The 27,719-nt window shown below is 42.3% G+C and overlaps 1 protein-coding gene across 2 annotated transcripts in view; it reads right to left on the reverse strand.

The window, feature by feature from the left end:
• slc8a4b (solute carrier family 8 member 4b) overlaps nt 1–27,719 on the reverse strand; it is a 104,385-nt gene that overhangs the window by 75,570 nt on the left and 1,096 nt on the right. The gene's annotated exons all lie outside the window — the stretch shown is intronic.

Raw genomic sequence — 27,719 nt, forward strand, 5'->3', positions numbered from 1 at the left:
GACAGGGATCAATTTCAGCTGCAGCAGCAGCCGTGCAGCGCGGTTCGGCCCTGGCCTTCGCCGCGCCTCCATTAGTTCTAACCAATTTTGTCTGGCCTCTAATGCATTCATCTCAGGCGAGCAGACGAGCCCGATATGTTTAATTTTAAATTGCTTTCTGTCTGAAATAACCCATTACACTGTGACAAGGCGGAATTCATCCTGGAACCACGGGAGCTTAAAGAAGCCGACGCAGAATGAGATTACCTCAAGTTGCCTCAAGAATATGTCGCCTTCAAAGATCAACTCATCGCCAGTGATGACATTGTGTTTTTATGCAACGATGCAAGAACAATGATGACGCCTGCTGAACGTGCAGAGGATGGAGTGCTACATCAGTGGAGTAGATGGTATCCATCCAACTGTATGTCTGTGGCCAGTTTTATTATTGCCACATATATGGGGGAATATATAATATCATATGACTGGAGCCAGAAAGGGAGATTTGATCTGCTGCCACCCGAGTGCAGTGTGAATGGGGTTTTCCCTATAGTCACACTGGGTGCCGCTAAAATTTCACATGAAATCAAATTTTCTAATGGATATGCATGTTTGAACAGCAATGTAATCAGTCGCCTCACTGGGGCCGACTGATTGAGCACAGAGCCATCAAGTATCCCTGCAAATGTGGTTCTCCTGCAACCAGGTCAACATTACCACAGTAAATTCTAGACCTCGTTGTAATTTAAGAGCGTTTCCCTTGCAATGACCTAGAGAGATACAGATCCAGAGTCCCTGTTGTCACCAAACATTATAATTCATTGACAGCAGGCTGTTTAGCAGACGAAGTGCTATATCAATGGATGAGGGAAGAACTGACGGCATTGAGTCATTCAATTAGGTTAATGACACCTGAGGAATACAAATCAAGCATCTACAGCCACAGAATATCTATCATCAGATCAGTTTTCTGAATCTCAAAGTCATGAAAGGTTCAACGACACAAATATTTGAAGACAAGGACGGGACTGAGTCATGAAAACACCCTAACAACATCCAGGGTCGGACTTGAAAGCAAAAGATCTGATGTTGCCTGAGGCGGTTTAAGCTGCTTTTTTTTCTGGAAACTGGTAAATGCATTGAAAGTGTCCTCTTTGGTAACATTAAATGACTGTTCAGTCCGAGGCTTTTGTGTGGAGACTTCGGTTAACTTTAGTGTAGACAAATGACGCTTTGCCAAAAGCTTCCTTAACTAAGCCTGATCAATATTCCCAAAGTGGTGTCAAATGAAAATTTTGTGAGCCAATTACCACTATCAGAAACACACATTACTGTCTCCAGAGTAAAATAATTCGTCCTCACTGATCTACTGAGCAGAACTCGTCAGCGTTTCTTTTCCTGTTTTCCTGAAAAGAGCCCGGAAATTTCAGCTGGACACTTGATGATGCGGAGACTAATTGTCCATTATGTAGGTGGGAGCGTCTGATCCCACCTCGTTCCTGTAATGATAATGGCTTCTCACAGTTAGCCGTTAATTACTGCTGCTGCCCTCGTGTGTCTGAGTGTGTGTGAGTCGGCGTTCGTTCATTATGCAGAGCACGCTCGACGAGCGGAGCCGTGGGTGAAACCACCCCGATGCCGGAGAGGGGCGGGGAGAGCGAGAGGAGACGGAGGCAAAGTTAAACGGAGGCTCTGGCAAACAGGTGCAGCCAGCCCCTGAGTCACCCTGACCTTCGGATTCGTCGGTGCACATGCAGGCGCACGCCAGCGTACAAACGTAAACACACACGTATGGCGCGCAGCTGCGGGTCGGCGTGGTGCGGCGATGTCAGAGTGGTCGACTTCAGCCGTCTGCGCTTGACACCACCATCTGGCTTAGCTGCAGGGAGCTGTACACACACACACACACACACACACACACTCCAGTAGTACCTGGTCCACACATGCACGCCATTGTTCCAATTAACATTCAGAGAAAATGAAGTCACGTGTTCACTGTCTCTATAGATATGGAGTAATACTTTTAGAGTAGATACAGCCAACGTCTCACACACACACACACACACACACACACACACACACACACACACACACACACACACACACACACACACACACACACACACACACACACACACACACACAAACAACTTACAAATATTTTAGGTCCAAAATAAGATTAAAATATATTCAGCTGCAAAATCATTTAACATGCAAATTCCCCTCCGTCTCAAAGACGTCTAACAAATAGCCTCTGTGTCACCCTGCTTTGCCCGACAGTAAAATACATGTCTCAGAAGGCTCTCGACCGAGCCCTCCAGTAAAATTTTAAGTGAAATATTAAATCCAGGCATAGCAGAAGGTGTAAGGATCCCACTACGGGGCTACAGAGACTCTGCAGCTGCCGTCCCTGCTCTGCACTTCCCCCAAATCATCCCTCAGTTAGGCCGTGCTGCTGGCGGGATTGCAGCACCTTTGCCTCAATTTCTTTCTTGAGAAGGTTTAAATTTCTGTACATGGTACTCCTTTCAATTTTCTGTCAGAGTGCCAGTGCTGGACTTTCACATATGAAAAGATTGTCTATTTCAGCCATGGTCACACTTGTCTGCCGGCAGGCAAAGTAAATGTAGTCTGTGGTGTTGCACAGCATGTGTACCAGAGACTTTCTCCTTCATATAACCTCCTCAAGAGTTCTGAGAGAAAAAAAAATTAAAATTAAAATTGAGGTTGCAAACAAAAGTCACGGCGAGCCAGCTGAAGATCTGACTCGTTGTACTAATAGACGCAATCATCAACAAATAAATCACAATGTGTGTTGTACATTAATCCATCGGGAAAATGCGCAAAATGGTGCAAATTAGTGCACAGTGCACAACATTAGTGCATCAGCTTCGACAGTGTATCATGTCCGCCACCACTTTTATACGTGCAAACCTATTCCTAAGGTGAGTGTCAGTAACTAGACTGTTCTCACCCAGCATGCAAAGCGTGTTTGTCTTAATCCTCTCCTGAGATTCAAACCCACACTCATGTGATCACTGCCTCCCCTCATTAACCACTGCACTATTCATGTTTGGTACAATGACTTTTGAGCAATCATACAGTCTGGCTGTGGATAAATGTTGTATTAGATGTAATACACAAGCCACTTGAGCTTCAACTCCATTAAAATCCAATAGTCTGCTCAACAGTGCTGTGAAGGTAATGGCACTTGTAGATTTCCTCGCATGAATGTGCACACAGGAGACGTACACCCTGACTGGACCCACATAAAGCAGCGTGCGCGTGCGTCCTGTGGTTGTGCGTGTGTGTGTGTGTGGGTGTGTGTTTGCCCTGCAGACAATAGGCAGGGGAGTGTTGAGAGGTGGTCTTTGCTTTCATTCAGCCAAGTATTCCTATTAGAGCAGCACTTACCCGAACACACATTCACACGTAAGACTGACGTTCAAGAGATCAGCCAGTTTCGATGTTTTTATCTCAGTCTCGTCTAACCTACAGTATCACTATTGTGTTTGATTCTTTATACAGCTCATCTATGATCCCAATACGGTTTTTAAATGACATATTTTCAGTCATTTAATCACAGAGTTTCTTTTCTATTTTTCCATCAACACTATAAAACTGAGACGGAACTTTGAGGGACATCGCCAGGATGTTTTTAAAAAATTTCAAATGTCTTCTTTTGTGTACCTTCCACGGACATATGCTCTTTCCTCTATCTTTCTTCAACGCTGCTAATAATTATGTATCACTGAAATCTTTCATTCTTGCTCGACAGCGGGTGATTTTTTTTTTCCTCCCAGGCTCTCTGCCTGAATTCCCTTTTTTCAGGGATTTTCACACTCTCATCTTCTGCTCTGATGGCAGTCAAGATTTCTTTTCCTTAAACCAGCTTTTTCTGTGATTTTGGATCAAAGCTCCAGTTTTTGCATTACTCACTTTGTGTTTTTTTATTTTTTTCCGTTTCCAACAATCCCAGAATGCATGGTATCATGAAGTCGGTGTCACTCTTTGTTAAAGTGCTGGCACACCTCCATTCTTCATCCCCAGAATTATAATTTCCATCTATTCGTTTCACCTCACAAAGTCATTATATAGTCTAATTAGGTTTAATCTGGTCTCATACTCCATCTCCACAGTGATCATCCATCCATGCTCCACCTGCTGCAGCCAGCCTGCGTCTCACCTCTTTCGCCGCCTTTTCACCTCGATCTGTTTCCTCTGTCACTTTCATCACGCAGCCTTTTTTTAGTTACGTCTCTCACCAACATCCAAGAGTCACGTTGCTTTCCTTAACGACAATCTTGCCTTCCAGCGCCTCTGCATTTCTGTTTCTGCACCATCTTTTTCCTTTTTGTTCTTCCTCTTTTATTCATTCGGTCTCCGGTTTTCCACCGGTTTGCTCATTCTGGCGCTATTGATTTGTACATTCGGCGGGGCAATAAATAAATAAATAAATAAATAAATAAAAAAAGCGCCATCTGCTCACATCAGCATCTTTGAAACATATGGCTACAAATTAGGCAGTGGGTAAGTCAAGCTCAGCAAAAGTAATCATGTCAGCCCTGGAAATAGTCGCCATGCAAAATGATTTAGAATCAAAGGAGTGCTTTTTATTTAAACACGCCGCGATTTCATGAAAGAAAGAAAGAAAGACGCAGTTTTCATTATTCGGTCCCAATCACAGACATCGTTTGCTCACATCTTGATCTCTAATGGAATGCATTTCAATTACCTGCTAATGTATTCATTACAGATCCTGCTGTAAACCATTGTGAGCGTTCACATATTGATCACAGCCAAGATCCATACTGCACAAGCCTTGTAATAAAACTCCTGCCCACATCCACCACCTATTAACTTGCAGTAAAAAGGTTATTTCACGAGAATCATCAGTATTTAAATGGCCTTTGACTTCCAGGCCAAGACCCAGACATCTCTTCCTTTCTTTTTCAGTTTTTTTTTTATTTTGCCTTTCACTTTGTTTTTGTTCCTATGACTTCTTCCCTTTAATTCAATTCATGACATCGCTATGAATTATACATGAACAATATAAAAAAAAAAAAAAATTGCACAAATTCAACTCAGAAATTAAACATTTATGTTGTTCCCCTTCTCTCTTTTGCTCTCTCTCTATTTCTGTCTCTCTCGCTGTCTCTCTGTGGCTGCAGAGAGAGTTCATGCACACATGCACACATGAAATGAGTTGTGCACGTGGATCTATGGTGAAGCAGCATTGTGTGACTGACTGGGGGATTTTCAAAGGTCATGAGAAACATGGAGCTTACTTTCAAAAAGGAACACCCACCAGCAGACACATACACAAGCGCAGCTATCAATTCACTGTTTGCCAACACAGAGACACATAGCTTATGCAACAGGGATGCAAAGCACATTAATGAGATTCTAAAGTGTTACATGCAAGCACATGCACAGGACAAACACCTACACTGACACACACACGCCGACATGCTCACACCTCAAGAGTGTGTCCCGGTCTTGTCTGAGAGGTATTGAGTCGAGGGCGACTGACTGAGTGACTCACTGCTACAGCTGACTGCCTGTTTGGCTGTCTGCTTTGCCAAAAGGCGCACACGCGCAGAGATTCAATAACCCGCATGCGCACACACACACACACACACACACACACACACACACGCACGCACACACACGCACACACACGCACACACACGCACACACACGCACACACAAAGACAGCTGGGCACTGAATGCTTTCAAAAGGTTTACAAGTCAGCTGAGGAGATGAGTCATACCTGTCTTCACACACTTCACAAGTGGGAGTTTGACTTTGCCACCACCTGGCTGCCTGACCCGGCCTGAGAGCTCTCCAGAGAGCGACAGGCCCGTTTTGTTTTCATGCAGAGAATCTAAAAACATTTCTCAGATGTAAATGAGGGGTAAGAAGAATATGTATGACCCCATTATGCCCGTTGCTCTCTGTGTCCTTTTCTCTCCTCTATCGTATCACCCCAACTGGAATAACCGAAAGTCTCCACCTCTGAGCCTGGTTCTGCAAGTTCACTCCTTTTAAAAGTTTTTTTTTTATTCTTTCCACCGTGTCTCCTGCTTGCTCATGTGGAATTGTTGGGTTTTTCCTCTGTAAAAGTGCCTTGAGATGACTGTGTCCTATTTGGCACTATATGAATAAAATTAAATTGAATTTAATTCATTGGAGTCCAGTTTACAGGAGATTTATACTCGTACTTAGAATCGGTAAATAAAACTATACATCATCAACTTGGATAATGTTATTCCCTGTTTTGTTGAAAGCGAGTGAAATGCTGAAATCAATAACCATTCTCACATCTGCCCTATTTAGGGAGCAAGAAATTAGTCCAAGAAGAAAAATTGTGCACCCCATTTGCACTTTAGTCACCCACGTTAAGAACCCACTTCAGTGCACTTGATGTAGTGGGTTGTTATAATTGGTATATAAGAGTATTGGATGCTTCTGTTGACTATATGGACCTTTGTTACTGTGTAACAGTCGGTTTGGAATAATGTTGTTCCAGAAAAACTTGGTGATAATTAGAATAAGAATAAGAATAAGAATAAGAATAAGAATAAGAATAAGAATAAGAATAAGAATAAGAATAAGAATAAGAATAAGAATAAGAATAATAAACAGCCCATAAAACACAAAATTTCGATCCATTCATAAAAGTTGAAACAATGAGATACAACAAGTCGACTGGAGACTTTTGAACGGTTGTAACGCCTCTATTTTTTCTACGTCAGGTTAGGTGTTTCCCATGGCTAATCATTGCCTGTTCAAAACTCCATGCTCTGCACGCAGACATCAAACATCATCGAATCGTCGCGTAATGAAAACTTCATAAACTACAAATTATAATAAAACCGCAACCAAACCTGAGTACTCGGCAAATCACTGCTACCACACTATTCTCCTTAATTCACTTTCAAATGTTCATATTGCTGTGAGATGCTGAAGAGCAGTTGGGATTCTCGTTCCCAACAAACTCATTTTAGATAACGACCACAGTGCCTACCACCACTTGTTGAATTCACTGGAGCTTTTCATGTCAAAGCAAAGCGCCACAGAGGTACAGACAACTTAGCGTTGGCAAGTAGAGCGGGTAAATATTTGCTCATATTACTTTTCCTTCCCTCTGCAAGCAGCACCATTTGGCTCCGTGTGCCCGCCGGAGCGCTCAATATCAGCAGCCAGACGGGTCGGCAGATGACAGTCGTACAGCGGTGATGTCTTTGCCTCGACACGACCAGGGGGCTTAGCCGTCTGACACCCGACCGCTCAAATTCTGATCACACACAGCAGAGCTTTCTGCTGAATCACTTCTGTCTGCTCAACCTGTATCTCGCTTCAGATTTAGAGCTGCAAAAATACACCGTTTGAACCATGTTTTTGTAGGCATGTCTTTGTTGTATTTGCAGGCTGTCGGTGTCGTTCACGCAGCACGTCTCTGCTCTTCTCAGGTCACTTCGGGGGGGGCCGGGTAGTAGCAGTCTAGCCTCAGGCACCAAATACAGCAGCACTGTCGTACTGAAACCAGCAAAAATGAAAGCTTCACATACCATACACTTACCTATGACACAGCACGCCCATGCATTGTGTCGGAGAGGAAAATGTATCAACACGTGAGAAAAAAAAGGCAAAAGAAAAAAAAAGAAAAGCAAGGTGTGCCAGCGAGTGTGAAACAATCATACAGAGCAATGAGCTGGAGTGTCCGTGCACCGGGGCACATTTCCAAAGGTCAAACTAAAAAGCTCATTCAAGGTTGTGACTTGAAGCAGTTGGAAAAACACAATTGATATTCCACCATGCCGACACTGTTCTGGAGTTGTTATAGATTTTTGCTGGAGTCTCAAATCTCCAGTTCCTGCTGAGAGCAATATCCCCCGCACCCAGTGCCTTCTGGAGTACTTCTGATTTAATGTCCTTTAGTCTGGTGCAGCCAGCAACTCAGACTCTCACAGACGATTTCCTGAAAATGAACCAACTAAAATATAGCCGCGGGGAAGAAAAAAAAAAAAAAAAGAATAAATTAACAAGTTACTAGTTTGGCTCCAACTCCACTCATGTCGGTTTGAATTTGGATTGACGTGCATAAACCAAACCACAAGCTTCACACATAATTAGGAGATAATATTAGAGTAAAGAGATGATAATTGGATGCTTACATAAAGCTTCATGGGTAAATGTACTGTGTTTGCTTTCACACAAGCGGAAACTCAGTGTGTATGATTCTTCCGATTGATTTTCACTTACTAGAATGTAACTTGTCTTAATTAGAGAAAAGATGCTTTTATAGTCTCTCTCCCTGCCCACAAATCAGCAATAGAAGCCACAGTTAATCTGACTGAACTGCATTTACAGTATACCATCCTTTATATAGATCTATACTGTTTATATAGAGAGCATTCCTATTTGGATTGGCAGTATTTGAAATGGGTGAATCAAGCTCCTCCAAAATGTCAAATTTTAACTTTTTTTTTATAATTATAATTAGAAGACATAGGCAAAGTTCTGATACAGTAAAGCCGCTCGTTATATCCCAAAGATAATTACTACAACCACTACAAGGAACCATAGCTCTTACCTTCTGGCGCAAATACAGATCAACCCTCCATTTCTATGTCTATAGGTCTATAAAGCCCCACATAGGGTATTTAATTGGCATGAGTACATTGGAATCTGCTGATTTATCTGGGTCAAGTCTCTCTCCATTCCATGTATTAATGTGAGCTTCAAAAAGCTTCTTCAAGTAAACAGATTCCAACCTACTTGGAAACCAGAGCAGATGAAGCAAATGGCACCATTCATAACAGTTCTATGCAGAGTTACTATGGATTTTGCTCCTTGAAGTTTAACGTCTACGGGTTTAAGGTTTTGCATTATGCACAATATAAATATTGACGTCATCATTGTACGCCACCAGTCCCTTCAGGGGATAAATAAACAAAGCAAACAAAGTTGGCTTAGTAGCATTTATGTGCAGTAAAAAACTCTGCCTTGCATTTCGTGGCAGTCAAGCTGAGACGTAGTCGGACAGCGGTTGGGAAATTTCAGACACTGTCAAAAAGATAATCTCGAAATATTGTCACGATTACTCATCGCTCATCCAGAAAAGGCCAAAATTGCACAGTACATACCTGACAAGCCTGTCTAATTTAGTGTGAATATTTGAATATTTTCGAGTCACACGTTGTTATGAAGCAGACAGATCAATGTCTTGAGCAAAAGTAATCATCACCATAGCCTTCGGAGCAGATTATTGCTTTGGATTCAAACGCTGCCTGGCAGTTGTTATAACACTGAAGAACAGTACATTTCTTTAAATAGTTCTTGGATGCAGCTTTGTGCACGTTTCACATCCCTCATTCCTTTGTGCTTTGGCTGGTATGAAACTGTTTATAAAAAAGAAAAAACCCTCCGGGTGACAACTGCACATGCATGCGCACACAGTCAGCTGGAGAGCCGCACAAACACACCATAAATGAATTATGTAGCGTACGCTCCAGTAACATTTGAGTTTCCATCTGCTTTCGCTTATAGACATCTTGTATGGTATCACCTGCATCATAACAAACTTCGCTTGTACTTCTTTTTTTTTTTTTTCACAACCTCTGATAATCTATATTACAATGTAATGCCGAAGGTCCCAGAGCTTACAAACAAGCAAACCCACACACAGATGCAACGTAGGTCTGTTAACAATGTAAGTTTGCCCTTTGGGGGTTACACACCTGCCACAGCCTTCAGCAGGCGATCATTCTGCTTCACCCACTCGCTCGCTGCCTAACACACTAATGGGCACACATGTACAAACGCACAGCACTTATACAATAGCACTAGTGGCCGCTCTCCTGCGACAAAACAGAAATACAATGAGTGTGCTCCAGGAGTGTAATATCCAACACAATGCTGAATTTAAGTGGCTGCACAGTGTGTGTAGGAGAGAGAGAGAGAGGGACAGAGATAAAACAAAGAAAAGGGGAATAGAAAGTAGGCCCAATGCTGTTGCTATGGTGATTAATGAGATACAAAAGTCTTTAACGTTATCATTACGGGTATGAGAGGAGTGGGTGATTGCATGGGAGTGTGTGTTCTCCTGTGTGTGTGTGTGTGTGTGTGTGTGTGTGTGTGTGTGTGTGTGTGTGTGTGTGTGTGTGTGTGTGTGTGTGTGTGTGTGTGTGTGTGTGTGTGTGTGTGTGTGTGTGTGTGTGTGTGTGTGTGTGTGACAGAGAGAGATAAAGCCTGAGCGGGACAGAGACAAGAAAAGAAAAATGAGAAATCCTCAGTGAAATGAGTTTAGTTCAAACCCCCTGGCTGCTTTTCTATCTTTGGATCGATACCGTTTTCTTTTCTTTCTCTCTTTCAGGTTGTAACTGGGACAGAGTTTGGCAGGGAGGGTGAAGGAGGTCAATAAAAACACACACACGCACTATGTACGCAGAAGATTTCAGAGTAAATCTGAGTGAAATCAACTTTCTAGCCCGCCTGTCGTTTCTACTTTAAAATATGAATTAAACTGCAGCTTGTGACCGACCGCCCCGGGCAGCGCGGCTCCTGGAGCAGACGGAGGCTCGTCGAGGTGGCGGCGAGGTTAGCGGGGTGCGCAGGCTTGTGACTGGATGGCTGTCAGTTTAAATCCGACGACCGTTTGACGGGATGTCACTGAGGAAAGTGAAAAAGCAACCATCTTTTTCTCTGACTGAAGATTTGCCGTTAGGCAAACATTCACATGCTTCATGACTGCAGGTTTAACGCAGTCAGTATCGACTTTTCTTGCATGAAGATGAGCAATCACAACATTATGCTGACGACTTTCTTTTATCATCCAAAAGATTCAACACTGACTTCCCACCTCATGTAGATTGATTGTTTCCCAGTAATAATAATAAATACATGTGTGAATAACTCCGGCTAGTTAACAGCACGTTTTTCAATCCTGTTAAAGGGGTGAAGTTGTTCTGGATTATGACAATTTTGCATTGGTGGATTATTTTCAAATTAAATGTCAGAACCGCAAAGTGTAATTAAATGAAAGTCAATAATCTGGTGTTAATACTTCTCATACTGGAGGAAAAATTTGGTATTATTGTCCCTGAAGGTATATCGCACACCAATTAGGTTGATTATTGGACATAATCGTCATCACTCTATAAATCCTGCTGTTTTTCTGCTTAATTAAGGAATTTCTTCTGTTTCTTTTTCAATAATAAAAAAAACTAACTTATGTTGTAATTTTAAGGCACAACCTGGGGTTGTCATCGCTTCTTCTCAGATCGTAGGGATGACAGCAATCTAAATACAGTATAAGTGGTTCGAAGCTTGACTGCTCCTGATCGCATGCTGAAGTGTTACTGAAGTGGGCAACTCAAACCCAAAATGTCCTTAATGGAGAGAAAGCAGCTTCAGTGTCGTTAGTGCCTGAAGAGGTGAATGACACTGAAATAGTAAATCAGTTGAAGACCACATAAAGAATTCTGGGATGTTTGATATCGATGACACTGAAAAAACAAAACACAAATGCAAAAGTACAACAGTAATAAATCAGCAGGTGGTGGAACTGACAACACACTGAACTTCTAAAACTATAAAGATTTCTCTTGTTTCCGGTGAGAGTGAAGGGCCTATCCTGCACAATTTATAATATCCTTATATGTGCCAATGGATGTGTGCGCTTGTGTAAATTTCTCAGATCGATAGAGGGGAGCTTGTTTCCCCAAATGAGTCAAATTAAGGCCGGTCAATCGATCCACAGCTTGAGAGGTCGATGCCACCTCACTGAGGCAGGCATGAAACAGCTTTTGAAGTGTTTGACCGTCGCCCGACACCTTACTCACCCAGCGGATCTGAGAAAAACAAGCTTTCATTACACAGGCAATCAGACACTCAATTGCTGCACTTTTATGTTCCCTCTCTTTCTCTCTGTGTCGGTCACACACACACACAACACACACACACACACACACACACACACACACACACACACACACACACACACACACACACACACACACACACACACACACACACACACACACACACACACACACACACACACACACAAACACACACGCAGGTTTGCTGTAATGTTTCAACTTCCACTTTCATACATATTTGATTCACGGATGTTAATTCTATGTACTTGTGTGTGTAATCTGAGTAAGTGGGTTTGAAATTGTGTGCGTGTGTGTGTGTGTGCGAGTGAATATTCACACAAAACTCTCCGCGCTGCATTTATTCAGTCTTTGAAGCCAGCAATTGGTAACACGTTCTTTGTGATGACATGGAGATGCATGCATGTGATGCCATCGTGTGCGAGTGTATAAACGTGTGTATTTGTGTTTAATATGTCCTTTGATTCATCTAAAGCATGTTTGAAGCTGCAACCGAGACCTAAGCAAGCAACGGGTCGTCCCGCTGCCGAAGGCAAAGGAGGCGAGCGAAGACACAAGAAAAGAAGAGGGCGAGTTCAGAGAAAGGAAAGGAAAGGAAAGGAAAGGAAAGGAAAGGAAAGGAAAGGAAGACGTGGATATGTACAAAGAACAATAACAGAAGGAACATGGATAGAAAGAGAAAAGAGCAATGCAGATGATAAGAGAAAAGTCTGGCAGCGTGATAAAGAGGAGGAAATGAGAAAACGGCCATGGACCCTTTAGGCAGTAAAGGCCAGAGAGGTTTGGTGAAGTATCAGCAGACAGATGAATGGTGAAGTGAGGTATGAATGTTTCATTCTACCTCCAGATTAGTCCTACGTACATTGGAAAAAGAACCTAATGAAAGTGGCTCTGGGGCTGGAGGTTAATAACTGCGCCGGCTGTACAAAGAAATGACGAGGAATCAGAGGGAAAATATCTGAATGAAGTCAGCCAGTGGGATCTCTCTGTTTTAAAGGGGAAAACCTCTACTGGCTAAATTGTCACTTAAACTTAATTTTAGGCAGGGATTTAGTTAGTTTCAACAAAGATGTGTTTTGAGTGTCGATGTGAATTTCATTAAATAGGCCTTAATGAAAAATTTAGAATGAAGCTGTGTCGTCTGCCAGATGTGTTCTGAAAGTTATTTGTAAAGTGATAAGTAGGGTACAACCCACATCCTAAGGAGGCCAAGAGGCTTGAAAACAAGAGACACGAAGACAGTGATCTATATATGTGAACGAAATGATTGTGCTCGAAGTCCATTGACATAGAAAGTTAGAAACCTTTTGCATGTGATCAGTTTACGACTCGGGGCCTCATCACCAAGATCCTGTGATTTTTATGAAGGGAAATCTCCCTTGAATCTTTCTGAAAGTGCTTTAAGAACAGTGTATATTCCTGGATATATGAAGAAGGTGCACTTCCTCCCACGCTGGCCACAGTGGATCTTATGACCGACATTTCTGGAGGAACTTCCTGATGTATTCCTAGAAGTTGTGGGTTCAGGGCCTCGGTGAGGACACACAGTGGGCAGCAGTCACAAGCTGGTTAACATATGTACCTCTAGGCCACCAACAGTTTTCATTCAATGGCAACATCCTGCTTAACCCAAGCCATGTTTTAATGACATGACCAGCACTGCCTCCCCTCAACTTTAATATCCTATAATCTGGATGATCTATAGAATCACCACCTGTCCACATAATTATTTCAATCAATTTGTCAAGGTGACATAATGCATATACAACAGCTGCCTGTCCTTCATCGAGTATTATATCAAAGCATGACATTTGATGCTGGTTTAATTTGTTTAATTATTAGTAATAAATTAGGACTTTTTTTTTTTTATCATCTCATTTCTCATGGAGCATTGTGAGCAATCATCCCACAATCCCATTGTATTCTATTTATTATCACCAGACGAAGTCCAGGTTACTGAGTGAAAAACAAAATAGAAAACAAACGAGAGTGTCCCAAGCAGCTGTGTGTTGCACGCTGACAGTGTGTAAGTCCTCCACTAACTGGCCCAGGCAGTCTGACAGAGTCAGAGCCGTGGCTTTAGATAATCCACATAATGTAATGTATGCAATCTCATAATGCACATTACACGTATGGTGTTACGCAAGCCACAATCAGCATAATCTCTTTCTGCCGTTGTGTGGACAGATATGTTTTACTCACGCTCACAAACACACACGCACTCTGCTCTCCCTGAGCACAAAGTCAGATTGCAGATGTTCATATTCAGTATCTGCCAGGCTGCGTTTGTTTGTTTGTGTGTGTGTGTGTGTGTGTGTGTGTGTGTGTGTGTGTGTGTGTGTGTGTGTGTGTGTGTGTGTGTGTGTGTGTGTGTGTGTGTGTGTGTGTGTGTGTGTGTGTGTGTGTGTGTGTGTGTGTGTGTGTGTGTGTGTGTGTGACGTTGAGAGGTACTGGCAGCACGGTGCTCAGACTTCCGTCCCTTGCTAATGTCACACACAGAGAGGAAAGCAAAGAGCCTGAGGGAGCTTGCAAGACGAAATACACACACACACACACACACACATGCACACACACACACATATACACACACACACACACACACACAGACAAAAATACGCAGACACACTTATCATGCATAAATAAATGAATGCGAACATTGTGAGTGAACATTTAAACTTAGCATACCCATGACAACACACCATGCCTCCATGTAGGCTTTTCTAGGTTGTTCTTTGACTCGTATGGACTTTTTCCTCTTTGGTACGATGACTTGGCAACACACACGGGTAGATGCATGCACACACACGTACATGCACAGTGTCGGGTGTTCATTTAAGTGTTCTTTTCATGCCGCGGGCCCCTGATGACACACACATACATGCACTTGAACCAGAGTTCACCGCGAAAATTCATCACATCAACATGAAAAACTGTCAATCTAATACACACACAGACCATATACACACACACACACACACACACACACACACACACACACACACACACACACACACACACACACACACACACACACACACACACACACACACACACAGAAACTCAGGATTGTCCGCACTGAGCTCAACCTGGAAGCCTTTTCACTTCAGTGCGAGCCGTTTGAAATGGCCTGAGACATTCAGCACAAATCATGTCTGAGTGTAACTACAAACACTACAAGAAATACAGACTTGAGGGATTTCAGGAGACCAGCTATCACTTTGTGAAGCTTCGCGAAGTGAGGATTTAGTCAGGCTAACTGGTGCATGAAACTGCAATTTCTTAGTAAATGCAAGGGACAATGTCAGGGACAGGGGAAATAGAGTTACATGGGGATACACATGTAGAATATTCTCATCCCTACGAAGGCCATTTAGTCATGCATGGGGTGAAGAAAAGGGCAGATGATTGTTTTTAAAAAATCTGAATAATAAGACTATCCATTTTGAACAGTCAATGTGCTCCTTTTGCAGAAAATGTTGTTAGTGTACATTATAGTATATCATCTAAGACATGGTGGGATTGTTGATACTACACTTCAAAAGCAGCATTTCCCCTCAGAGGGTGAAGGATACATCTCAGGACGATTACGAAGCAAGAAGACAAAAAAGTTTAGTATCTGTATTCAAAATGGAAGCATTTCCCCGCTGTGCGCTTTGTGGTTTTGGGAGTGTGATTGTCGCAATAATCCAAAAAAGCTCAGATAACAAATAAAGTGGGTTAAAATGATCAAAATTCTGGTGTAACACAGTAAAACATGCACTCATTAAATTACTATATATAGTGTAACTGCTTTTTAAAATTTCTTTGAAATGTATAAAGTAACATAAAATGCTGCTCGCTGGGACAAGCCACGGCACATAGCGGATTACTGCAGTGAAGGACGAGCTGAGCTGCGAGGCGAAGCTCTGTTTACTGGTCGGCACACATCCCTGCCCTCGTGCACGCTGGTGAACAGAGGGTAGTGACTAAAATTGTTTTTATTCACAATCTGGGGGGGGGGGCATCACTTCTTGTAACAGGGTGAGATAACTTTAAGCATGTGGGCGGAGCTTGGAGCAGAGCTACAGGACAAACACACAGACAGTGAGTGGTACCTCATTAGGACGGCCCTGAGGCAGCGCCAATAGCGATATGATCCTGACCCAGATCCTTAAAGAAGTGTGAGTTTCTCGGTTCCTCCATGAAGCCTGAATGGAACTGAGTGGATCAGAATATAGATGGATGAATGGACTGAGAAATATGCTAATATAAGTGTCTATTTGTTCGCTCCCCACCGAAGCAAGTCATTGCAGCTTCTACTGGAGACTTGACTAGTTTTTATGCCGGATTCCTTTCCTACACAGTATTTATCTGAACTTGGGTCCACAACACTCAAGGTCAAGACTTGACCTGTACATGATGAGCAACTATCATTTGTATAATTAACATGTAAACGTATGGGACAATTGTCATCACGGCGCAAAGAATATTCAAGGTTTTCATTATGTTTTTACACGTTTCCTGTTTGGATAGACTCCGCACTACAGAGATATCTTGACTTGAAAAGGGGACGAGCAGATTAATATAGTTTTTCTAGTGATGAGATGCACTTTGAATACATTTAAGCCACACTGGGAGCTCAGATTCACCCAATTTTGAGTTGTGTGTACATTTTAGAAGCAAAGACTCAACAAGAGGACCACAACAACTTCATTTCTCTACCTGTAAAGTTTTTAGGCACCAAAACTACTTTATAAGTATATAAGTCTGAATTGTCTTGGTGCCACTGTATTTGGAAATAAGGTTTGTACAGTCAATCTTTAACCTTGAATACAATCCATCCATCCATCCATCCATCCATCCATCCATCCATCCATCCATCCATCCATCCATATTGTACACCACTATATCCAGTGCAGGACACACCGTGGACAGGCCATTAGACCATGCAAACACGAAGAGACAGATGACTACACAAATACACACCCACTGGTACCACCTAAAATCAAATCTTTCTTCTTCGGAAAGAGAAAACCTGCACATTGAAAGACATGCAACCTTAAAGGCTGATTGCTATTGTTAAACCACCAACATGCAGCCTATGACCACAAGAGGATGCAACATATTGTTTAAAACTAATTAACAAATCAAACTAGTATTACATTTGTCATTTGAGGATGATGTCAGTCTACCGAGCTGTTGTCATCTCCTGATTTCCCATCTTTCATCTTCTTCTCCCCACCTCCTTTAATTTCTTTTTATATCATCCGTCTTCTGTAGCTCCGCCGCCTGGCCGCCGCTCTCCTCGAGCTCGGAAACACGTGAGATTTAAAAGTCCTCTGGCTTCACGCTCAGCCGTGTTCATAAAGAGTTGGCACTCTCCTGCTTTCTTTCCCCTCCATTTCTTTAATTCCAAAAGTAAATGCCCCTGTGGTGATGAGAAATTACGGCTTCTTGGAACGAATGCCAAAAAGGAGGTGTGCCACACTGTGCAGGCGCCTGTGTGTGTGTGTGTTTGTGTGTGTGTGTGTGTGTGTGTGCATCTGTGAGCCCTGCCAAGAAGCAGTACAGTTTGATAACAGAGCAGATGGATAACAAGACGGCGTTTGATTTGTTTGTGTTCAGGAAATGAGAGCTACAGAGCTGTGGTAAAAACTAATGAACTTAAAAGGGAGCGTGTGCTTCATTAGGTCGGCGCTTTCCCTGCATGATCAAACCTTGACAGTGACACCCGCATATAGAACTGTGTAAATAGAACAAGGAGGGGGGGAAAGAACACATTCCCAAATGTACTGTTCAAGGGGAAACTATTATTTTAAGAAAACTGAAAAACACAAGCTTCATATCAGATTCACACTGACACAGGAAATTTCATCCAACTCCATGAAACGTTCATTTTTGACGTAGAGTGCTGAGGAATTCGACTTCACTGTTGGAGAACGACAAAAGAAAAAACAGGCAAGACAAAGAGAGGCGCTTGTATGACAACATACTGGATTACTGGAGTTGGAAGTGGCTGTAGTCCACTTCTGCGTCATTTTATTTCATATTCTTCTCCTCACTATTTCACGATTCTCATCCTTTCTCTAATCCAATCAGAAAATCACTGGTCATGACGGTCCTTCTAACCTTCACACACACACACACACACACACACACACACACACACACACACACACACACACACACACACACACACACACACACACACACACACACACACACACACACACACACACACACACACACACACACACACACACACAACCACCTGGTCAAGTAAAGCTAACACTAGCAAGCTTCACAATCGCATCTGCATGCACTCGTGAACAGGCAGCCGCTCACACACACTCATTGCATGCAGAACCAGCCCCTAGTCGTGCCTGCAACATGGCTGGACAGCTTGTGTGTGTATGTGTGTGTGTGTGTGTGTGTGTGTGTGTGTGTGTGTGTGTGTGTGTGTGTGTGTGTGTGTGTGTGTGTGTGTGTGTGTGTGTGTGTGTGTGTGTGTGTGTGTGTGTGTGTGTGTGTGTAGACTCTTATCAGATTATATAATCCAGGTTTGGGCTTTATGCTGCTGTGACAGATTACGCACAAATGAATTGAAGGAGGGGAAAAAAGGAGGGGGGAGATGAGAGACAAAAAAGGGCAGCAATGGCAAGAATATAATGTGAAATACTAGAAAATACTATAAGTAAAGATAAAGGGTTTAAGGGCAGGATGAGGCAAAAATCTCAACTGATTCAAAGGATGTTGCGAAGAGCAGGAGGAGACAGTAAAAAGGACAAATGGGAATGACTGAGGGAATTGGACAAAGAGGAAGAGTGAAGAGTGATGAAGCAGAGGGCATACAGGCAGCAAACAACCCTGGAGTGGAGTGACAGACAGAGGATGGAGGAAGGCCGGAGGTGAGGAGGCCAAGAGGGGTAATGGGGCGAGTTGGGAGATGGAGGTGAGAGGAGAGGGGAGGCGGCCATGACACTCAGAGGGGGGGAGAGAGAGAGAGAGAGAGAGAGAGAGAGAGAGAGAGAGAGAGAGAGAGAGAGAGAGAGAGAGAGAGAGAGAGAGATGGGGGATTTTGAAGGATCTGAGAGGATAAGGAAGGAGAAAGAGAAAGAAGAGCGGATCTGATGAGTGGAATGACGAGAAAGGAGGTAATCAGCGAAAAATAAGTGGGAACAAGTGTAAATGAGCAAAAATCAGGAGGGAAATGAAAGCAAGAGCAAAACAAGAATAATAAAGAGGGGGAGGGATGGAAAAACGTAACAACTCGTCTTCAGCTATCATAATAAAATCATCCAACAGAACTGGAGGCTTCATCGTTTCTCAGCATGGCTTTCACGCCACAGTTCTACACTATTAAGGTAGAAGGAATTACTACTTTCTGGGATCAGATCTCACTTCTCACAGAGAACAGCAGGATGTTTGAAGTCGCACCGATCAATACTTTCATATTAGCAACGGGCCAAGTTGCTACTTGAATTGGAAAGGTGTGGTTACGACCGTCAACGTCAGCGAGGATGGCCACCAATGTCCACAGCGCCACTAAACTTTACAGAGAAAGCATTTTTCTGAGAGGTGATTGTTTTGGTTTTGTATCATAACTTTAATACAGTTGGGTTTATTTACTAACTAGGAGGTAGGCTGCCTGAAGACACTCAGAGAACCAAAGCGAACAAAAAAAAACTTCAGAAATCAATGAGATATTGAATAAAAACCACCAAAAATTGTCAGTCATTTCATTACAAATGATTATTGTATTTACATTCTTAGAGTCAGAAACACAATAAAAACATTTTGTCATACTTTGAGAGTCTGAAGTTACTTTATTAGTTTATGTTATGTGGGCGCTTATGGGAATAAAATATATAAATTGTTATTCTGTATTTTATATAAATGATACCAGGACCAAAATATTGTTTCCAAAATGCTAAGTAATTGTTAGAAGTTAGAAATTATCTAATCCATTATTTTATTCATTTATTTATTTAGATTTATTTTTTTTAATAAAAATAAAAAAATAAAAAAATAAAAAAGCAAGTGAAAAGCAAGATTGTTTAATGAGATGGTCCTTGGTCTGGGCTTTTCTGAGGAGTTAGTATGTTGTATAGCAGTATTGAACATGCAAATGTTGTAGGACTTGACAGAGAAATATTTCTGGAAATGTCTCTTTTATGTGTCCATGCCAAGAGAGGAAATAGCAGTTAAAACTTAAAAGACGGTATAGGATGAAAGATGACATAGGCACAACGACCAAGGGCAGGAAAATTAAAGAGGGAACACAGTGCAAACAGGGTGGAGACGGAAAAGCAGGAAAAATGACAGGGCACACGATGGAAGTAAAGACGGACACACCGAGAGCAGAAAAAAACCCCAGAATATCATTTTACGTTTGCGAAACTACCAGTGGACACTTTTCTTTTTGCTCCTTGCTCTTGGAAAGTGCATATACTACACTTGGCCTCGCCTGAATTCTACCCATGTTAGTCCGTTCAAAAAAGCTGAAACTCTTTCCACCTGTGCCATAACTGTTATTAAAACACAACCCATCGCCACCGTTTTGAGAAGGTCACGAAACGCGTGGCGAGCTCGACTCTCCAAAGCTCTCAGGCTGCCGGAGCGGAGAGGCTGCCAAGTGGTGCCGTGACCAGATTGGATGTGGCACAGTTTTCCCGCTTTTATATAGTAGAGTTGCAGTTGAGGAGGTTAGGGTTTGAAAGTACTGGTGACTTTCTGTGACCATTTTTATTTTTTATTTTTTTATTCTTTAAACTCCCTCCTAATAATGAATTGGGGCACTAATTAGATTTCCTAAATGGTCCTTAACCACAGAGCCGAGGCTTGTTTATTTTGGTGAATTTGGGTTTGTTTATCATGCTGAAATTCCAAAATCTGGCCGAGGGCAGAAAAGATTGTAAAGGTCAGTGTTTTCTTCATCAGTACCCATTTTCACAGTTGGCTGGTTAGGTCTGTGATTGTGCATGTCATGTCTTTCTTCCCATTCATGATTTCAAAAGAACAGATTTCACTGAATCTGGCCTGGCACAGATGCCGATGAAAGGGCAGCAGCAGGACAGTATTCTCCTCTTCTACCTCTTAGAAATCATAAACACCTTTGTCACTTTCCTCCACTTAGTGCAGTTTCATGCTGCTAAAGCATCAAGCCATGTCTGAAATGTAATTTGAGGCAATAACAACATCGCACACAACAATAACAACTTCTCCTGGACAGTTTGCCCGGGTGAGTCACCAAAAAACAGACAGCTACAACTACACAGGAGACCAAATTGAAACCAGTTTGAGACCAGTTTTAACCCAGTTTGAAACCAGTTTGAGACCAGTTTGAGACCTGTTTTAACCCAGTTTGAGAACCCGTTTGAATCTAGTTTGAGACCAGTTTGAAACTAGTTTGAGACCAGTTTTAACCCAGTTTGAGACCTGTTTTTACCCAGTTTGAGAACCAGTTTTAAACCAGTTTGAGAACCAGTATGAAACCAGTTTGAGACCAGTTTGAAACCAGTTTGGAACCAGTTTGAGACCTGTTTGAGACCAGTTTTAAACCAGTTTGAGACCAGTTTGAGACCAGTTGAAACCAGTTTGAGACCAGTTTAAAACCAGTTTGAGAACTAGTTTGAGACCATATTAAAACCAATTTGAGACCAGTTTTAACCCAGATTGAGAACCCATTTGATACCAGTTTTAAACCAGTTTGACAACATTTTGAGAACTAGTTTGAGACCAGATTAAAACCAGTTTCAGACCAGTTTTAAAACCAGTTTGAAACCAGTTTGAGACCAGTTTTAAACCAGTTTGAGAACTAGTTTGAGAACTAGTTTGAGACAAGATTAAAACCAGTTTGAGACCTATTTTAAACCAGTTTGAGACCAGGTCTTAACCTGTTTTAACCCAGTTTGAGAACCAGTTTGAAACCAGTTTGAAACCAGTTTGAGTCCAGTTTGAAACCAGTTTGAGACCTGTTTTAAACCAGTTTGAGAACCAGTTTTAAACCAGTTTGAAACCATCTTGAAACTAGATTTAAACCAGGATGGAAAACTATACTGTCATTGGGTCATTTGGAAAAAAAATTGTTTTTCATCCGTTCAATCCAAACGCGGACAATTTATTCTTCATTAATCCAGTTTGACCAGTGTGAACGGACAGTTTGCTGGGAAGTTTGTGTGTGTGTGTGTGTGTGTGTGTGTGTGTGTGTGTGTGTGTGTGTGTGTGTGTGTGTGTGTGTGTGTGTGTGTGTGTGTGTGTGTGTGTGTGTGTGTGTGTGTGTGTGTGTGTGTGTGTGTGTGTGTGTGTGTGTGTGTGTGTGATGCCGGGGTTAGTCATGAAACAAATGGCCCCCCTCCACCTTGGTGTTTTCTATTCTTAGCAGCAGCAGGGTGAACCTCTGCATATCAATGCCCGGCTCATCTTTAAACATCACCTGGTGGCACCACAGTGATGACGCTGCCATCAAGTGTCTCTATATGTCTGTTTGTAAAGTCTTTCAGTTGTCTTGGTGTTTATTTTTCTGTGTTTGCACATTTTTGCACGACTTGAGAACACAAACCGAGTGAGGCAGTGGTCATGTCATACCACCGCAAATCTTTCAAGATCAATGAGATAACCTGGGCAAGGGGCCCTGCTCAGTGGACCTTCGTGACTAAATTCTGCATGAGAGTCATGCACTGGCAATTATGCATGACTGGCAACTAAGATCCTACATTACAATGCTAAAATGAGTCATTTGAATGCAAATGAGGCCTTAGAATCACGGAATAAAAAAGATATTACAGGGACTCAGTTTGGAGTTTTGCTGCAACAGCGTCACTTAGCTTAAGGTGGCTACTGTAACCAGTGAGTGACAGAGATCACCCTCCTCTTCCACACCTAGGGGTCTTTATGCATTTCTGCAAAAGTTCGGGAAGCTGCTAATTCATTGCTTCGACAAGTGAAGCGGAGGTTGACCTCAAGTGGTTACAGCAGCTACAAAAATAAACAACGAAGCAAATGAGGTGAGCACAAACACAGCAGGAAGGGAGCAAGGATGCTGGATGACGTGTAGTCCGGATGTAAATTTTAGTTTCATGGGAGTTGGCATTGAATATATCCATGGTTTGTATTATTATTATTGTGTCAAATATCTTCTTCTCTGGATGATTAACTTTGTCACGCTGCTCAGAGACACTGTGGCCACAGTGTAAATGCTGTACACCTGAACGTATCACAACACATTGTGATGAGCTGTGATCTGAACGACGGCCACGTCTTCCCGAATGTGCTCACTGGCCTTTTTTCACCAAGATCATGAGCATTTACCAAATAACAGAACACACAACAATTAGTTCCATTCATTTAAGATGGTAATGTGTTCCGGCGGCCAGAGAGGAGAGTACGCAGGGTGAAAACAGAACAGCAGCCGTTTAACCAGAATCATCCATCTTCTGCGCCGCCCCAAACAACTTAAGGGTCTCGTGGGGCTGCAGCAGATCTTAGCTGACTAGGCAGGTTCCACCCTGGACGGGTCACCAGTCCATCACCGGGTAAACACACAGAGACGAACGATCACTCACACACGCCTAAGGGCAATTTAGAATCATCAATCAATCTCGTATGCATGTTTCTGAATTGCTTGAGGAAACTGAAATACCTGTATGAAATTATAAAACCCACACATGCACAGAAAGGCTCCAGTACAACCTGTGAAATTCATGCTCTGACTTGAGAGTACTAACCCGTTGCCACAATGGAGTAGCAGAACATATAAGCCACATTTCCTGACTTGGTCCATTGTTACTGCACTGCGCTGTCTATTGAGGCGAGCGCTTGTGGACAGTTCTGCATCTCTACCTCATCCAGGATGGATTGTTCCACATCTGATTAATGAGCGTTCGGGGAAAAGCGATGCATCGAAAAACAATGTTATCAACGTTTGCTCCTTACCTGCGGGGATAAGTAAAACCGAGCATGACTTCCCAAAACTAAGCAAAAAAATATATAAAAATGCAGACTTATCACGCCGGTGGGAAAATAAAAGTAGATTTCCTGCAATAACACTTCTATCTCTTCACTTGCATTCATGCATTTATAACACATCTGCAGCTTTTGGATCGTCTCAGTCCAGGAGTGTGTCAGTACCAATCAGTCTGTATGTCTTTGTTATCCAAAAAAAAGTAAGTTCAGTCTCAATTTAATATGTTTGCTGGAGCCTCACAGGATTCCTCACACACCGTGTTTGGTAAATAGAAACAACAGATACACCCACAAGTGATATTGTTGAAATCGCTCGCCCCGCAAGCCTGTACTTTCTGTACTTTCCCCGATCGAGAGGCTTGATTTGGTCGATATGAGGGGCGATAAGACCGCCGCATGCAGCATTCAGTGCCTCCAGCTATCAACAGCTCAGATCACCATTAGTCACTTTGCCCAGTGAAGGGCCGAGCGGAGTGCAGGAGCGTGAGGGCCGAGTCAGTCTGCCGTTGCATGTGAGAGCGCCGCTGCTACATCTGACACCCCTGCCCAGTCTATGCATCACACTATTCCGCAATAAACGTGTCAAATGAATCCCAGGAGGAACGCTGTGGGAGCGATCACAAAGCTGCGTGGAACGGATGATGCGGTGAGATCGGACGACCTGTTTGGCCCCGCGGGGGACATTAAGGCGACGTAAGGTCGACACTGCTCATCTTTATAGAGTTTTGTTTTTTTTTACTCAAAGAGGCGTTTCACCTAGAATATATCTGAATCCTATATTGTTCAGCCTTCTGTGTAAGTGATTATTGATTTTTCTTTTTTAGCAGAGTGTGCTTCCTTTTATACTTGGCGGTGGTGCAATGATTGGATTTTTAATTTTCACCAGCATTTATCAAAATAGGTCAAGCACAGTTTCAAGTATTTCCTAAACTGGTTGTCACACCAGGCTTTGTGATGGCGCTAGAAATCATATTATTGCAAGTGGTTTCAACAAATGTGTGCACGGAGCGGTGAGCTTTGAGTTTCACAGGCTTTGGGTTAATGTTATGAACCCCAGTCTTTGGCCTTCACTCTCAGCGCATCAGTGTGGAGGTGTCACTGTGTGATGTGGTGTGAGGGCAGCGCCTGCAAACACTCTCGGCACTTTGGTGAATGTCAGCCGCTGCAATAAAAAAAACAAAAAAAAAACAAGATAGGACAATAGACTTTGCATCGCAGTCAGCGAAGAGGTGAACACCTCGATATATCACTGTCTTCACCTTCTATTGTCATAGTGACTTAATTAATCAACCTGCAGGCAGGAGGCCATGCTTTAAACCTCCAGGGGTGGCCGAGTGTTGGGTAGCGGTGAGATTAAAACGCCTCTGGAAATTATTCTGATCCAAACAGCAGTCTAAACAAATGATGGAGATTGAGTGGATTTTCAAAATCTTGAATAAGGCTTTTTTTTTTTCCTTTTTGTTTTTAGGATATTGAGATAAGAGATATTTAAAAGGTGTTTGGTGAGCTGGTTTAGAACATAACCACTTGGTTGGGTTATGGAGAACATTCAACTTTTTTCAATAATAACTCCATTTTGTTACATTGCTTTACTCAAGACGTGGATAAAATAGGGCACACAGGCAAAATCCAGTCTCCAGAGGGTGTAATCTGGCCAGCGAAATGCCTTGGCAAAGTGTGAAAAAATACAAAAGGAAATTGCTTTCAATTAGAAAACATTTATTCTCAAATGTCTCCACGGTGGGACGTCGTTCCGCGGACACGGAGATCTCGAAGAAAACAGCCAAGCAAGATGCTGCAGTAAACACTCCAGGTTTTTGCGAGCCAAATTGTATGAGCTTTAAATCCACACTGTGAGGTTGAGGCTGTGAAAACACCACATTATGCAGAAACTGTGCAACCTACAGGCTTTTACCAGCATACGTCCGAGGAGAATCACTGTGACAAACAGGATCTCAGATTCGCACATTTTGAAGAAACAGTTCAGGTGGTTTAACACAGTTTTGTGGAAATAACATTCATGTGAGCCTTTATAGTATGTACTGATATTATTTTTCCCTAAAACAAAGATATCACACGGTTTGTCATTATGTTATCAAGATTCACATCTTTGTTGTCAATTTTACACAGCAGGGATAATTAAAAAATAGATAAATAAATAAACCCTGAATGTAGTCTGATACCCAATCATCTCCACCCGCTGGTTACCTGATCTCTTCATTGCCTACATTGCTGCTTTAATAACTACAATGACCACTAGAGGTCATGGTATTTCTCACATTGGTGGCAGTATGGTCCGGGCATAGTTTAACCACTGTTTATCAATGAAACTAATTAAAACTGGCAGTGACCATTAAGCACTGAAAGCACCTTTCGCTGAAAAAGAAGAGATGTCTGTCTCCCTGCTTTTATTCATAAGTAAAAATCAAAGCTTTTGTATTTTTCACTAATTTTACATTTATTTTACTTTAAATTGATGACTTTTTACATATATCATATAGTATTTTAAATGTGTCTTGTGGAAAATGCCCTTAGGGTCCATTCAGGTAAAATTTTTGGCTTTTAGAATCAATAATCAATTACTGTCATCAGAAGCTGTTTTATCCATAAAACATAATGTGGCAAGTGATTTGAAGACACCACTTGTACCAGTGTTGTTGCTTCTGTGGCTCATCAAACCCATTTTCCTATCTAATGTGAGTCATTTTTCTTTTTCTACTTTCCGTCAGTGTCGACCTCATCTTCGTCTGCCACACCATTCACAACGCACGGCATCTATCTCCAGGGCTGCAACAACAACCCCCCCACTGGCTCCACTACCACTGTGCAGCAAAAACACACACACACAAACAAGCAAACAAACAAACGTAGGCACGAGAGAAGAGGATTATAAAAGCTGGGACTTTCCTGTCCCTGTCAGCCACCGGACAGACACACGATGCTGATTCCTAGGATCCACTAACTAGTGGCAACACAAGTAACCGGAGGCCGGTGCCAGCGATACGCATAATCAGATTAACATGGACAAGAATAGAGGCCAAGATGTGGGTTACCACCCTGTGCAGTGAGGAAACAAGTATGTTGTTTAAGTCATTAATGGATTAGTTGAGGATACAGTAACAGGAAAGGAAGGCACAGACAGGGAGAGAGAGCGAGAGAAAGTCTTGAGTATTTTTGGCAGCAGCAAAAACACACACAGACTTAGCAGGTAAGACGGGAGCACAATTTGTGTGCACACAAAAAGTGAATGTGACAGTCCGACCGAATCAATGTCAATATTGACATTTCTGGGAATAGGCTGCTTACAGAAAAAAAAAAAAAAAATGAATAAATGCATGTGTTTTTGCTTCCTGACACTTGACGTCATTTACAGTTACTTTGCAAATACTGATGCTGTGTTCAGGGTGTCGGGGTGTACAAATATACTGGATGGATAGTCTTTTGTTGAACCATTTGCTAAATTCACTCACAGTCAGCAACAGAAATGTTGTTATTGTGTCACGGCCTATGAAGTGAGGGTACTTTTTAACAACTTAACTCACACGTGCTTTTTGAGATTGTCAGAACACATCCCAGATCTATTTCAGGCTCCTAAATAGCAGCTTTACATGTTAAACTGTTCCAAAATGTTTTATTACCACCTGGCAAAAGCCATGAGCCACAGCGACTGAGTAAAACCACTGCCAGATACCGTAAAAGCTACTTAAGAAAAAGACCTATTGTTGCTGATGTGCAATGGAAAGAGTGTGAGATATGCAAATTAATTTATAGCCTACTTTTTTTTTTTGACAGCTTGGGCCCTTGAATTATTGAAAGGGGAACATATCTTTGGTGAATAATTCAACGCTGCTGGGAAAAAAAGATCCTTGACACTATCATCACCATGCCTC

Source organism: Lipophrys pholis (genome assembly GCF_963383615.2).
Source record: "Lipophrys pholis genome assembly, chromosome: 18".
Taxonomy (NCBI): Eukaryota; Metazoa; Chordata; class Actinopteri; order Blenniiformes; family Blenniidae; genus Lipophrys; species Lipophrys pholis.